The sequence below is a fragment of the Pantherophis guttatus genome, chromosome 4, assembly GCF_059756535.1.
Source record: "Pantherophis guttatus breed Tessera chromosome 4, ASM5975653v1, whole genome shotgun sequence".
Lineage (NCBI taxonomy): Eukaryota > Metazoa > Chordata > Lepidosauria > Squamata > Colubridae > Pantherophis > Pantherophis guttatus.
This window is the reverse complement of record NC_142066.1, coordinates 52,704,222-52,718,138: the sequence shown is the minus strand read 5'-3', so window position 1 is coordinate 52,718,138 and position 13,917 is coordinate 52,704,222. Positions and strand designations below refer to the sequence as shown.

Here is a 13,917-nt window from a genome sequence, read left to right as displayed (position 1 = left end):
CTCTCCAATTCTAGAATTGGATTAAAAATCTGGAGATAACATTTTAATGTTTCATTTCAAAAACTGTCTGAGTATTTATCTCATTTGGATGCCAATTTTAAAAACTTCCTATCATGGTTTCCATGAGTTGCCAAATATACTAGAGTTCAAAACTGCAGTGCTGATTTAGTTCTAGCTGTGTGTAACATTGCTTGAGGAGATACACTTACTTACAAGACAAGAGAAAACAAGTTTTTTATAAGCATCGTGAAATTGACTAGACGGGATTAAATCTGACTAGAAGGATAAAGAAGAGGTTGGGAAATAATCAGGACAGAGGTTTTCATGCTCTATGATAGCATCACTCTCTTAAATGATAAATATATGACTGACTCCACAAAGACATCTAATGAATATGCCACTTTAGCCCTTAAATTTACAATACAAGAAGGGTTAGATGATCCTTTGAAAAAAAAAATGCAATCCCGATTGCATTCATACTTCTTTATGTTCTTAATAGCAAGAAGCAATCATGTACCATTGTTTTTTCTTTCTCAACCTGTATATAGATGGGAAAACTTCATAAACAACATAATGTATAATGTCAACATAAATGTACTATGATTCTTGGATATAATTCATCTCATGACTACTTTACAATGAGATGAATTATACTTGAGATAAAGCATTTGTGGGGATGCATGACCATTTGGGTGGGTGGGTGGGTGGGCTTTTGAGTCAGTTTTTGACTCCTGGAGTCTATCTGGACTAATCCCTGCAGTTTTTTTGGCAAGCTTTCAGAAGTAGTTTGCCATTACCTCCTTCTAGGACTGAAAGAGAATGATTGGCCCAAGGTTATCCAATGATTTTGTGCCTAACGCAGAATTAGAACTCACAATATCCCAGTTTCTAGCCTGATATCTTGACTATTACATCAAACTAGCTCTTAAAATGACCATATTTAGTCATAAATCAGTAATGACAACAGCCATCCCCCTAGATGGGATGATCATTATCCTCAAGATATTTATTTGAGAACTATATACGGTAGTTATTTATGGTTTAGATTTTATGGTTTAGATGATTTAGATAAGAGCAGAAAAATTGAGGTTCCAGAGCAATATGTTGCAGAGGTAGCTTTATTCATATTTAGCAATTCCAGTTTTACAGAGTAGGTTTTTTTCTCTCTTTTCCTGACACAGATGTTGCTTTTACAAAGATGTTGCAGTACTTCTCTGGTGATGATGTACCTGATATAGGTATTCAATCAGCTTAATTTCTATTAGTGGCTTCAGACTCTGCAGCCATTTCTCCTTCTCTCTAATCAATTCCTTTCATGGTCATTTTGGGAAGCTTGGGTTGCTGGAGAGCAGGATGCCCAGCTTCTGCAGCTTTCCAAACTACCATCTGAGTATCATATATGTTCCTTATAAAGTATTACTACTCTTTTGAAAGGGTTTTAAATGTATCTTTTTTTAAAAAAAGATATGTGTTTATAGTTGCATACTGTATAATAGCTGTTGTCCCTTTTCCCTCTCTATATGCAGGCAGCCTGGGAGGGTCTATAGATAACATTTTATATTTTATTTCAGTTAAGACTCCTCAAGAGTTTCCTCTCCCCCTTGCATTTCATTCAGCACTAGAAAATGCCCTCTATGAAAGTGATTAGAGACAAACTGATTAGTTCAATGTTAAATTAATAATATTACTAGTATTGAAGATGAGGATATCTTCTCCTTCTAAGCCACTTAATAACAACAACAACAAAAACAACACAAACCCAAATAACAGAGTTGGAAGGGACTTTGGAGGTCTTCTAGTCCAACCCTCTGCTTAGGTAGGAAACCCTCCAATATCTTCTTTAAAACTTCCAATGTTGGAGCATTCACAACTTCTGGAGGCAAGTTGTTCGACTGCTTAATTGTTCTAACTGTCAGGAAATTTCTCCTTAGTTCTAAGTTGCTTCTCTCCTTGGTTAGTTTCCACCCATTGCTTCTTGTCCTACCCTCAGGTGCTTTGGATAATAGCTTGACTCCCTCTTCTTTGTGGCAGCCTCTGAGATATTGGAACACTGCTATCATATCTCCCCTAGTCCTTCTTTTCATTAAACTAGACATACCCAGTTCCTGAAGCCATTCTTCATATGTTTTAGCCTCTAGTCCTCTAATCATCTTTGTTGCTCTTCTCTGCACTCTAGAAAGATCTAGTCTCCATATCTTTTTTACATCGTAACAGTTGAACAGGAAGTTACATTTCAAAGCTGTTCGAACTGAAGAATGCATTCAATTGCCTTAAAGCTTACAAAACATCATAGCATCACAGTTGAGCCCATAGGCTGAAAGGCTGGAGGTTTCAGTCCTCTTACCCAAGAAGTCCATTGGGTCAACATACCTTCCTACCAGTCTTTTACTTGGTGTAACTGTTCGGTTGTAACAGCTCCCAATACTTAATTTTCAAGAAGTGTTTCATCTGACATCTTTCCACTAACTCTGGTCTGTGAAAGAGATGGGACTTTCACAATCAAAATTGCCCTTCCATGAAACAAAAGGTACAGTGTTAAGGTTAAAAAACAGGTAAACTTGTAAAGAAAAAAGAAAAAAAAATAATTTCTACATTGAATTCTCCTGGCCTTGTAGTATAGAAGCATGTCCTCCCACCGCTTTTTTTGGGTTGTGTGGTTGATATAAATCAATCTCACAAGAGATGAACAAAATCATTTTAAATTGAAAATATGATTAATGATTTATGAAGTCTAGTTTACAAAAACATATGCACTGCTCTAGGCAAATCACAAGGTGGTGCTGGTTTGTTATATCAGTAATCTTTGGAGAGAGGCAGGTTTCAAGTTTCAACAAATTAAGACAGAAAAAAGTAAATCTTAAATTAGATTTACTGTATAACTGGAATTGCACAGAATGTACTCCATATACAGAGAAAAAGGAGGGGGGAGTTTTTAACATAGAGAAACATAATAAAGCAAACGTCTAACTAGAATAGTTACATATTCCTTAAGAGATATCATGAATCTCAAAGCAAAGTTCTCTGTTTTTTATACTGCATTTCTCCAGATCTCTGGGGTTGCTTTTAGCTCTTCATCAGAGTTGTTGAGAAAATGGCACTAAGGCATAGTAACTTTTTGCTCTGTATTTCCAGACTTCTACCTTTTTATTCAAGAATTCAAATCTTCTAAATCCAGAAAAGAGAAATAGGTAAGAAATCTACCTTTGGTATAAATGATAGGAAGAACACGATCCCTGTGAATAATGATTGAGAATCAGATACTATTTCAGAGTTAGAATGGCAGAGATGCTGCATATTGACTATTCACAACACTTACACAGAGGCCTCTCCCTTTCTCCAACACATTACTATATTTTGACATTTGTTTTTCAGAATTACAGGAATGCATCAGTGTTGTTAAGTTAAATTTAGATAGCTCTATTTAAATTTCCAATACAGGTAGTTCTTGGTTAATAACTACTTGTTCAGCAATGGTTACGATGGTGCTGAACAAGTGGTGATTATGATTGATCCTTTAAATTCTGGCTGTTCCAGCACCTCTGTGATCATACATTCATGATTTGGGCATTTGGCAACTGGTTTGCACTTACATTGTAATAGCATTCTGCATGATCATGATTTGTGACTTTTCCTAGCAGCTTCCCCAAGCAAAGCCAAAAGGGAGATTGGCAGGGAAGATCAAAAGTTGTTTGGCTAAATCTCACACATCTGCACACTCTCCATGAGGCTTCCTATGCTCACACTGCCTCTCCCTGGTCACTTGCACACCATTCCTGGCCACCCCTGTGCACCCTTCTTCACCTGGCAGCAGTCAACCCAAGCCCCACTGTACTCGTCCTGTGCCTTCCCCCACTATTCACACATCTTTGCTCCCTCTTCCAATTGGCAGAAGCCACTTACCTGCCTGAAACTTCCTGCTGGCTTCCTATTGACTAGTTGTTGGAAGTTGTGAGGATATATTCACTGAATAACGCACAACCTTACTTAACAATGGCAACTGGAACTGCAGGGATTGCCATTGCTATTAGCATTTATTTTTAGAAAGGTATGACAATGTAAGAGAAAAAAAAAACCCTTCCGCCAAGCCCTCCAAGGTGACTTTCATCGCTATTTGATAGTCCAGCCGGAATAGTCACTGCTGCCAGCAGGTCATAATCCATTTAAGCTCTCCAGTATATCCAAATTTTCACACCATGGTTCGGCCGGCCTTAATTCCTCATTGGTATATATCATAGCACTGGAGCGAGCCGCGAATTGTCAAAAGACACAAATCTGTAATGTCTCTGAGGCTCAAGCCCAGTGTCCGCAAGCCCCCGTCAGATGGTTCATAGCAAAGTCCTCGATTTGATAGGATGACCAGCAGTTGTTTTACCTGAGCGGTGATTGCCACCCAGGTCAGAATGTCCCTGATGCGGTCTTCTCGGCCATACTTAGCAATCTTTAAGTCCCAGGACTCTCGCAAGCGATATCCCGAGACAATAGCCACATCCAGGACCTATAGTTCTTTATTACACTCCACCACCAAGTCAGGTTTTATAAAGGAAGGCCCCAATGGTACAATGGGCTCCACCCAACATCGAGCTCCGCCTTGTTGAAACAAGTGTTCCAAATGACGGAGCACATGGTTGTGATGGGTGCACTGTGCGTCGTGGGTGGTCTCACAGACTTGTAACAGATGGTTAAGCATCTTGGGGGCTCGGCAGGCTCCTCGGCAGCTCCTGTCCACCACCTTGCAATTGGAGCCTCGTGCACTCCTAGGTTTTATACTGAGTATACCGCCCCTCAACTGGATCCCCGTATAAACAACCGGGGAAACATCTGGGAGGGGCGCAACAGCCACTCATGACTTGCTCCATCCACATCAGTGATGCACAAATCTCTACCATCAATAGATCGTGCCAAGGTGTTCCTCTGTTCGGACCTCCGCCTTAGTTGTAACAATTGCAGAGGCCATCATGCACGTCCAGTTGATCCGGTGCAGAAGCGATCGGAATGCCTCTTGTTGTAATACAATGGGGGGAGCATAGGAGTCCCTGAGGCCACTTTCTCGAGCCATGCCTTTTGAAAGAGTGGTATTGCGGTAGAGAAACAGGGCACCCCCAACCCTCCGTCTTTAATATGAGAGTGGAAGTACCCCAAAAGAACATGACTTGGTAGGCGGAGCCAGAGCCACACAGAGCTGATCTTAGCAGTCTGTCCAGCCTCACAAGCATATTCCGGTGTGCATGACCCAGAACAAGTTCATGCATGAACTTTGGCACCAAGTATGACTTCAGTATCTTAAGCTGTTGGTGGGGCTTAAGAGGTGACTGAGATAACTCATGCAACATGCCCTCAAGGAGACCGGTGTGCTTCGGGATGACCCGCCCTTTCCAATTAAATTGGAGGCCCAAATACCACACCGGATCATCTGGCCCCAGTGAGTGAATGGAAGCACCTGCATAAGTATAGGCAGTTGGCAAAAGAGCGATATATTTATACTTCCCACCTTTGGCGATGTTAAGGCCAAAGGATTTAACTGGATTTAGGGACAGTCCCGTTGCATGGAGGGCTTGTGCTATGCAATCGAGTTTCTCCTGCAGCCTGGCTGGTCGTTCTGCCAGGGGAACCAGGTCATCCACATAGGCCAGGCAGTCTATCTTCTGGTCTTCCAGAAGATAGACTGATAGTCTTAAACCCAATCGTGGGTAGTGAGGCCTGGGGGATGTCATAAATGATCAGGATAAAAGAAGCGGTGAAAGAGGGTTGCCTTGCCAAACCCCCTCCCGCATCGGATTACTGTGTCTGCGAGTTGAACAGTGGAATTTTTGTTACTTAAGTACGAAAGCAGCGGAGGAGGAAAACCTGCAGCAGAAACAACCCTATAAAGGGACTGATGTGACATCATATCGAATGCCTTTGCAACTTCAAGAAACAACATTGCACAAAGCACTTGATTGGTATGGACCCTCCGTAAAATGGTATAGAGTAGGGTTGTTACCTCGAGAGAGCCGTCCTGCTGTAGGAAGGCATGTTGGTAAGGGGAGAGATGAAGTGTATTTCAGCTGGCTTCCAATTAACTAGTTGTTGGAATTTGTGAGGATATGTTCACTGAATAACACACAAACTTACTTAACAACAGCAACCAGAACTGCAGGAATTGCCATTGCTAAGTGGTGCAAAGTGGTGGAACCACTGCTAAAAGGCCCTGCCAGTGGGAAATAGGGAGACATGCCATTTTAGAGTCCATTCAGGGGAGAAAATATCTTGAGATCAAACCTGGCCATGATGAGTTCTGATTGCTTGTCCCTGACATGCTTTGCTTTATGACCACATAACTTAATAAAATCTGGTCCCAATTATTGTAACTCAAGGACTACCTGCATGGCATCAGAGCAGCTATAATAAACAAGTGGGAAAAGGGGCAGGCACAAGCATAAACACATGATGGTGATATAATAATTATTATTATTTAAACCAATATGCTGTCCAACTCTCAATGATTCTGGGCGGCTCACAATAATCAAACAAAACAATTATAATAATTATAATAAATTATAATAACACTATAATAAATACATAAAAACCAGTGAAACATTTTAAAAAAGATAAAATTCAGCAGGCAGGATGTAGTGGGTATCTCAGTCTCCCCTGCCAAAGGCCTGAGCAAAGAGCCAGGTCTTCACAGCAGTATGGGGCCCCTCTAGATCCAGAGGGCAAGTTGCACTGCTACAGAAGAGATGCACTTCTGGGGTCCCAATAGATGATAACTATTAATCAAAGGAACTTGATAGTGACTGACATTTTACCCTTTTTAATCTAACCCAATTCTCTTCTGAATCCTCCCATTTTGTAGCAAAAGACCTTCTGTTTTCAAAATATCATTTTTACCACTAGTTTACTATGTGGGCAAGGGCATTTCTTAGAGCAGTGAAGAACTGTTTCCCACTTGATTGGGTGGGCCAACCCCTGTAGCCAATCAATTGTTTCTCAGGCTTCTAAACATGGATTCATTGCTCTTCCAGGATAGAGCTATTTAAGTATTGTGCTATTTAAAAATTGCAGGAAATCAGAATGAGTTTTGACAGATGTCAGAAAAAGTCTCCACTCCAGCTTTAAGGATGGCAATGATGGAAGTTTTCCCACTGATAGGTGACAATTGTTGGAGTGGTAATGAATGTGGGATACTTCACCAATCATTAAGGCTTCACATATGCAGAGTGAATACTTGCATAGACCTAAATCATTCACATTTAGTTACAAGCTCAAGTTGGTAGATTTTATATATTATTATATATTTAAAAAGGTGTTCCCGTGGGCTCAGTATCTTCATTTTTTCTTGAGTAACATGCCAAAATGCCAAAGCCTACGGGAAAGGCGCACAAAGAAAGCAAAAGCTTATTTGGATTCAGCAGAAAAAATAATCCTCCTTGGCTCCAGTTTGGGCAACTATTTAAGCCTAGGCTGTCAAATTAAAGTACATGGAAGAATATTTCTTAAGCTGCCTTGAGAGTTACAGTAGAAGAAGGACTTTACTTGTCAGATTTGCCTGAGGCTGCATTCTTATTCCTAATGAAGTAATTGGTCTGAGTCCAGATTGTACCATTCAATTTAATAGGGTCTCCACCTTAGATTTCCTGGTACTTAATTTGTGTTTTTGTATAGGACCATTCAGTCAGGTTAGTCTGAAATGGTACAACCCAAAAGCAGGGTGAACTTCCTGTTTCTCAGAAGACCTGTTGTTGAATCACTGCTGTTACCATTTTTATCTGCATTGAAGCTTTTTTTTTTTTTTAAAGGCTGAAGTTATAAGTCAATATCCATAAATGTAATCAGAATTGTTTCCATTCACTAAGGAAATATAAAATAGCTAGGCAGATAAGTGATGGGTGGATGGATGGATGGATGGATGGATAGATAGAGAGATAGAGAGATAGAGAGATAGAGAGATAGAGAGATAGATCCTTTTTTGTGATTGCTTAAAATACCAATACAGGATAATCATGATGAAAACAATGCAGAGTATTGCTTAGGAAATTCTTCACTATTGTCATAATTTCCACTTAATTTATCTAGACGCCAAATGAAATATTGTTCTGTAGCACAACAGCTATGTTCTTTCTCTTCATCTTTGTCAAGTTTAGTGTTTCTTCAGTGTATACTCCTGGCCTTCCAATGGAATATAGATCTGAAAAGAGCAGAGCCCTTTTTGAAAGGTTAGGATATATGACTTCTACAATTATTGGTCAGTAGGGAAAGATGCCTTGATTCTTCATTTGGCTGCTGGTGTTGTGAATGATTTTTCTGCTTCCTACAAAATGCTTATGAAATTAAAATACATGAGAGAAAAGGTTATTCTCTCATAAACTACAGTTGAAAAATCATACCTGTGTTTACATGATGTGCATGATCCACACACTTGAAAATTGCCGAATTTGGGAAATACTGATATAGCAGCATAGTTCAGTCTTCCAGATCATGCTGTTTCCCTACCAAGGTTACAGTATGTCTGTGGAGATTCTCAGTCATTCAGGTCATAGTTGTCTCAAAGATGTTTTTTTTCAAAAGACAACTGGACTGGGTTTTTTTCCTTGAGGAGGAAGGAGAAGACATTTTGTTTCTCATCCAAGAAGCTTCATCGAATCTGATAGCATGGTGGGGGCTATGGAGGGATTAGTTCTGATAGAATCATAACGGTTACAATCTCCCCCTTCCCCATTTTGTTAGAACTAATTCCTCTATAGCCCCCACCATCCTGCCAGAACTGATGAAGCTTCTTGGATGAGAAGCAAAACATATTCTTCCTTAAGGAAAAAAACAACAACAGATCAATTGCTTTTTGAACGATCAACTTTGAGACTACCCAAAGGTCCTTGATGCTCTCCGACCTTACTTGTTTTCTTGCAAACATTTCACTAGCATTAATGATGTTATCTAGTTTGGGTAATGAAACATCTGCAAAAAAACAAGCAATCTCAGAGAGCACCAAGGATCCTTCATGTCAGCCCTAAACTACAAATATTTTTTATTAGACTACCTAAAGTTATCCCCCCATTTGATCAATCTGCGTTAAAATTCCAGATGTTCCATCTGGAGGGCAGCTGGTGGGGAAAGTTGTCATAGATAATCCCATATGCTTTATATATACCAAAAAGGATATATAATCTGTTCAAGGAAGAAATGCAGTGATTTTACTTCATCAGGTTACTAAAAGGCTTTTTTCCTTTGGGTGTGGCTGCTATCTTTCCCTTGCTCCGCAGCGTTTGACCATGTAATCAGGACTGCAAGCCAAAGATAGAGTTCAGCCTACATCTCACCAAAAGTTATCTCAGTGTGTAAAGTTCACTGAACTCAGTATGAGACTTATTGAAACCTGAAAAGGATCAAATACTGATGCTCTAGGAAATAAGGTAAGTAGGGGAAAGAACGCTTCTGAAGATATTTTTTTTCTCAAATGATAGGTCAAATGAATGTTGACCTTTCTGAAGATCAAAAAGAAATAACTGAGGTTTTGACATATTGCATCTTAAAGTAAGTTCTCTAAGGCAGAATGGCATGTGATATTGTCAGATTGTTCACTTTATTACAATTTAGACATTAAATCTAGTATTTTTAATATAATTTTATTAGATTTAAAAAAACAGATAAAAATGAAAATTGTAGAAAGCAAAGTTGAGAAAGAGTGAAAAGATAAAGTGAAGTAAATAAGAAAAGGGAAAGAATAAATATTTAAAGAAACTACTTATGGTCTTCCTTAGAGTAATTAGAAATAAACTTATTCCCCCTCTACCCCAAGGTTATTTCATATAGTTCACTTCTTCCCATATTTAATTCTTTACAGTCAACAAATCTATAAAATCATCAAATCATTTTTATCCATTTTCAGCAATTTATAAAAGTACTTATTGTTTTATCATTGATTAAGCAGATCAGTTTTGCCACTTCTACTAATTCTGTCATCTTCACATTCCAGTCCTCCATTGTAGGTATGACTGGTACATTCTTGTGATCACATGTGGTTAAAAAATTTTTAGAGAATGCATAGGGAACATAATTTCCGAAATTGTTTCCAATCCCTTTACCAGTAGCAACCATAGGTTTGTGTCTATGTGTGCACTGAGGAGGATATGTGCACTACATCCCCTCCCCTCTGAGTCACATGACTGGGAGGACAAAGTTCTAAGAGAATTTAGAATGGAATACAATAGTTGTCAACATTCCAAATCTCCAATGGTTTACTGCTTCTTCCTTAGGAACAGATTAGAGCAGCGGTCTCTAACCTTTTGGGCAACAGAGACCAATTCCATGGAGACAGGTTTTTCTGCGGTCCAGAGGGGGTGTGGTTTTGCATGCTGCCTGCATCCTGAACTTTGCATGGACCCGTTGCTGGGGGCCAGCGGATTGGGGACCCTTGCATTAGAAGACTTTAAGGAAAATTTTTCCTGTACTGGCCTGGGCCAGATACTGTTCATTTTATCTTGATTTTTTTTTCTTTCTTTTCCTACCATGCTAAATTTGGACCTCTTCAATTTTGGAAAATTATCCTGCTGAGAAACATATTGACCCTTTACTGTACTTTTTTCCCCCTCCAACATTCTCTTGTGTTGGAAAAAAAATAATAATGAGGTAGGGAAAGCAAGAAAAACATTGCTTCAGGAATTGTTTCTAGCCCCTTTACAAGCAATGGACATCAAAGGCATATAAATTTTCTTCTGTATATTGAAAGAACATAATTCAATTGTTTGTGAGATCAGTGGCTATATAAATTGGTTTAATAAATAAATATTGCATTTCTCTCTCTGTTGTTTTCTGCTGTCTGTACTTACCAACCATAACTGGGGTTAGCAACTCCATCGCTAAGTGATGCAGTGATAAAGTGAAAAATTATGTGACCATGTCCAATTTATGATGGCAGTTTATCAATTCTAGCTACAGTATATCATTAAGTGAATGACTGCAATTAATGTTAAGTGCGATGTCATATACTGTGATTCTGAATTGCAATTTCCTGTCAGTTTCCCCACTGACTTTGCTTGTCAGAAGCTGGCAGTGGAGGTCACAAATGGCGATCCCATGACTTCAGGACGCTGCAGCCATTTGTGCACCAGCTGCTAAGTTCCCTAATTGCAATCATGAGGCTGTGGATATTAATAACGTTGAATGAACGTTGATAAGAAAGACTAGTTGTCCCTTCGTGTTTGTATTTGTATGTTAGGAAGAATAGCATAGGCTGCATTTGCTCTGTTCTGCATTCTGTGACTAAAAAATGAAGAAGCAGAACCTTAGAATGGAACAATCAGTAACCTTCCAAGATAGGGATGGGAATAGAGCAGGGGTGTCAAACTTGCGGCCCATGGGCCAGATCAGGTGTGGGTTCTAAATTTTTTTGCTATTGGTTCTGTGGGCATGGCTTATTTTTTGGGCGTGGCTTGGAGGTCATGTGACTGGATGGGCGTGGCTAGCTGGTCATGTGACCAGGTGGCCATGGCTATGTGTATAGGGACTACTCAGAGGGCTGAAAAAAATCATTTCTGACAGGTCCTCACACTTTTGACTAGTCCTCACACTTATGACCATCCTCACATTTATGCCCGTGCAGCATTCTTAACAACCAAGAGCCTTGATAGTACAGTGGTTTAGTGCACCCTGTTATTAACACAGCTGCCTGCAATTTCTGCTGGTTCGAATCTCTCCAAGGCTCAAGGTTGACTCAGCCTTCCATCCTTTCTAAGGTGGGTGAAATGAGGACCCAGTTTGTGGGGGCAATAAGCTGACTTTGTATAAAATATACAAATATATACAAAAGAATGAAGGCTATTGCTTAACGCATTGTAAGCCGCCCTGAGTCTCCAGAGAAGGGCGGCATATAAATCAAATTTAAAAAAAAAAAAAAAAACCATGTCACTCATTTCACAACTGCTTCTCTTCACCATGGTGACAAGATAGGGCAAAAAACGTAAAATGTGAGGACAGTCGTAAGTTCGAGGACTGGTCAAAAGTGCAAGGACCAGTCAAAAATAACTTTTTTAGCCCTCTGCGTAGTCCATATGCACAAAAGGACTACCCAGAGGGCTGAAAAAAGTGATTTCTGACAGGTCCTCGCACTTTTGACCGGTCTTCGCACTTATGACTGGTCATCATTTATGCCCATTGTAGCATTCTTAACAACCATGTCACTCATTTCACAACTGCTTCTCTTCACCATGGTGACAAGATAGGGCAAAAAACGTAAAATGTGAGGACAGTCGTAAATTCGAGGACTGGTCAAAAGTGCAAGGACCAGTCAAAAATAACTTTTTCAGCCCTCTGCGTAGTCCATATGCACAAAAGGACTACCCAGAGGGCTGAAAAAAGTGATTTCTGACAGGTCCTCGCACTTTTGACCGGTCTTCGCACTTATGACTGGTCATCATTTAAGCCCATTGTAGCATTCTTAACAACCGTGTCACTCATTTCACAACTGCTTCTCTTCACCATGGTGACAAGATAGGGCGAAAAACGTAAAAACGAGGACAGTCGTAAGTTCGAGGACTAGTCAAAAGTGCGACGACCAGTCAAAAATAACTTTTTCAGCCCTCTGAGTAGTCCATATGCACAAAAGGATTCAATTAATTCTTCAAAGTGCTGATGATTGCACGAACTTCAACAGGGGAGTATTTCCTCCCAACAGTGGTGTAAAAAGCTTAAAACAACCCTTCCCCTTTAAGAAAGTCAAGCAAAAAAATAGCCTCTGGAACCAGAAGTGACAGTAAGTCTAGGCATACTGCCGGAGAGGCAATAAAGATTAGGCTAGGAAACAACACCAAATGTTATAATTAATCATCATAGGATTAACCTTGTAAAGTGGAAAAAAACAAAAGGAGATTTCTTTTAACAACAGGTTCTCCGAACTGCTTAACTACTTAACAACCAGTTCTACTGAAGTAGAATCCCACCACTGGGTCTATCCATTTATTTTTGCAGGCACTGGTCTACTCATTTGTTTTCTTGTAACACTGATCAGCTGTAGGGCAGCCCTTTGAAGCCCCGCGGCAAGAGTTTAAACAGTTTTTTCCCCTCTAGCCATCAGCTGGGACTCAGGAGGCAGCAATAGATTGGGGGTGTGGCCAAATAAAAGGTAAGAATAACCCGGGTGGGCAAGGGGGGCAGAACCGGTTCGGTGACGTCATATCATCACTGCTACCGGCTCGTCCGAACTGGGAGGAACCCATCACTGGGCTAGATGTGTAATGTGCTCGTCCCGCCGCTGCCCGGTTTAGGGAAGGGGAAAAAAGTCCTGATACATCATGTGATGCTGCTGCGACACTGCGAGTTTGACAACCCTGGAATAGAGAGATTTTTTTTCCAAAATGATTTTCTGCACAATCTTAAGCCTGATTGTTGGCCAACTTTGACCTTTGCTTAACTGACTTCTTTCATATCAATTGTGGCCCTTTTCCTTTTTGATTTTCAGAGATACCCTGCTGGGAAAGGAGAGACAGCAGACAAATCCGGACCTGACTTCCTTGAAGAACTTCTTTCCAATATTCCTTTGGGTTGGAAAGAACAGGGAAGAAAACCAAGATTGAGATTAGGAGGAGGAGGAAGGAATAAAAAGACTAGTAATCGCTTGCCACGTGTGTACATCACATGTACAGCTCATTAATGTTACTAATTTTTATTTTCAAAATGTACATAAGATTGGCCTTAAAGGATTAGATACAAGAATATTGGGAATAGAAATACTGTAATCCCATCTTTAAATGAGAAGGTTACTCTCTGAATTTCTACCATTTTTAAACTTAAGTACATCTATTTCCATATTCATTTGATAATATATTTTAAATATTGTATTAAGATTCATATGTATTTTTGTATAAATTTTTGTCTGCAATTTGTATAATTTTGTTTTGTAAGAAATTTTCTTCAATACAGGTATATTTTCACTATGTGTTATTT

The 13,917-nt window shown here is 39.7% G+C and overlaps 1 long non-coding RNA gene across 8 annotated transcripts in view; it reads left to right on the top strand.

The window, feature by feature from the left end:
* The window catches only part of LOC132711842 (uncharacterized), a 30,262-nt gene extending 16,355 nt beyond the window's left edge, over positions 1-13,907 (top strand). For 5 of the 8 annotated variants that reach the window (XR_015733829.1, XR_015733831.1, XR_015733833.1 and 2 more), the window contains 3 exons: positions 1,182-1,238; positions 3,133-3,188; positions 13,433-13,566. This is a non-coding gene — a long non-coding RNA (uncharacterized LOC132711842). Of the gene's footprint in view, positions 1-1,181; positions 1,239-3,132; positions 3,189-13,432 lie in introns of all 8 variants that reach the window. The other 3 variants (XR_009622576.2, XR_015733832.1, XR_015733834.1) reach the window with 3 other exon arrangements.
* The last annotated feature ends 10 nt before the right edge of the window (positions 13,908-13,917 follow it).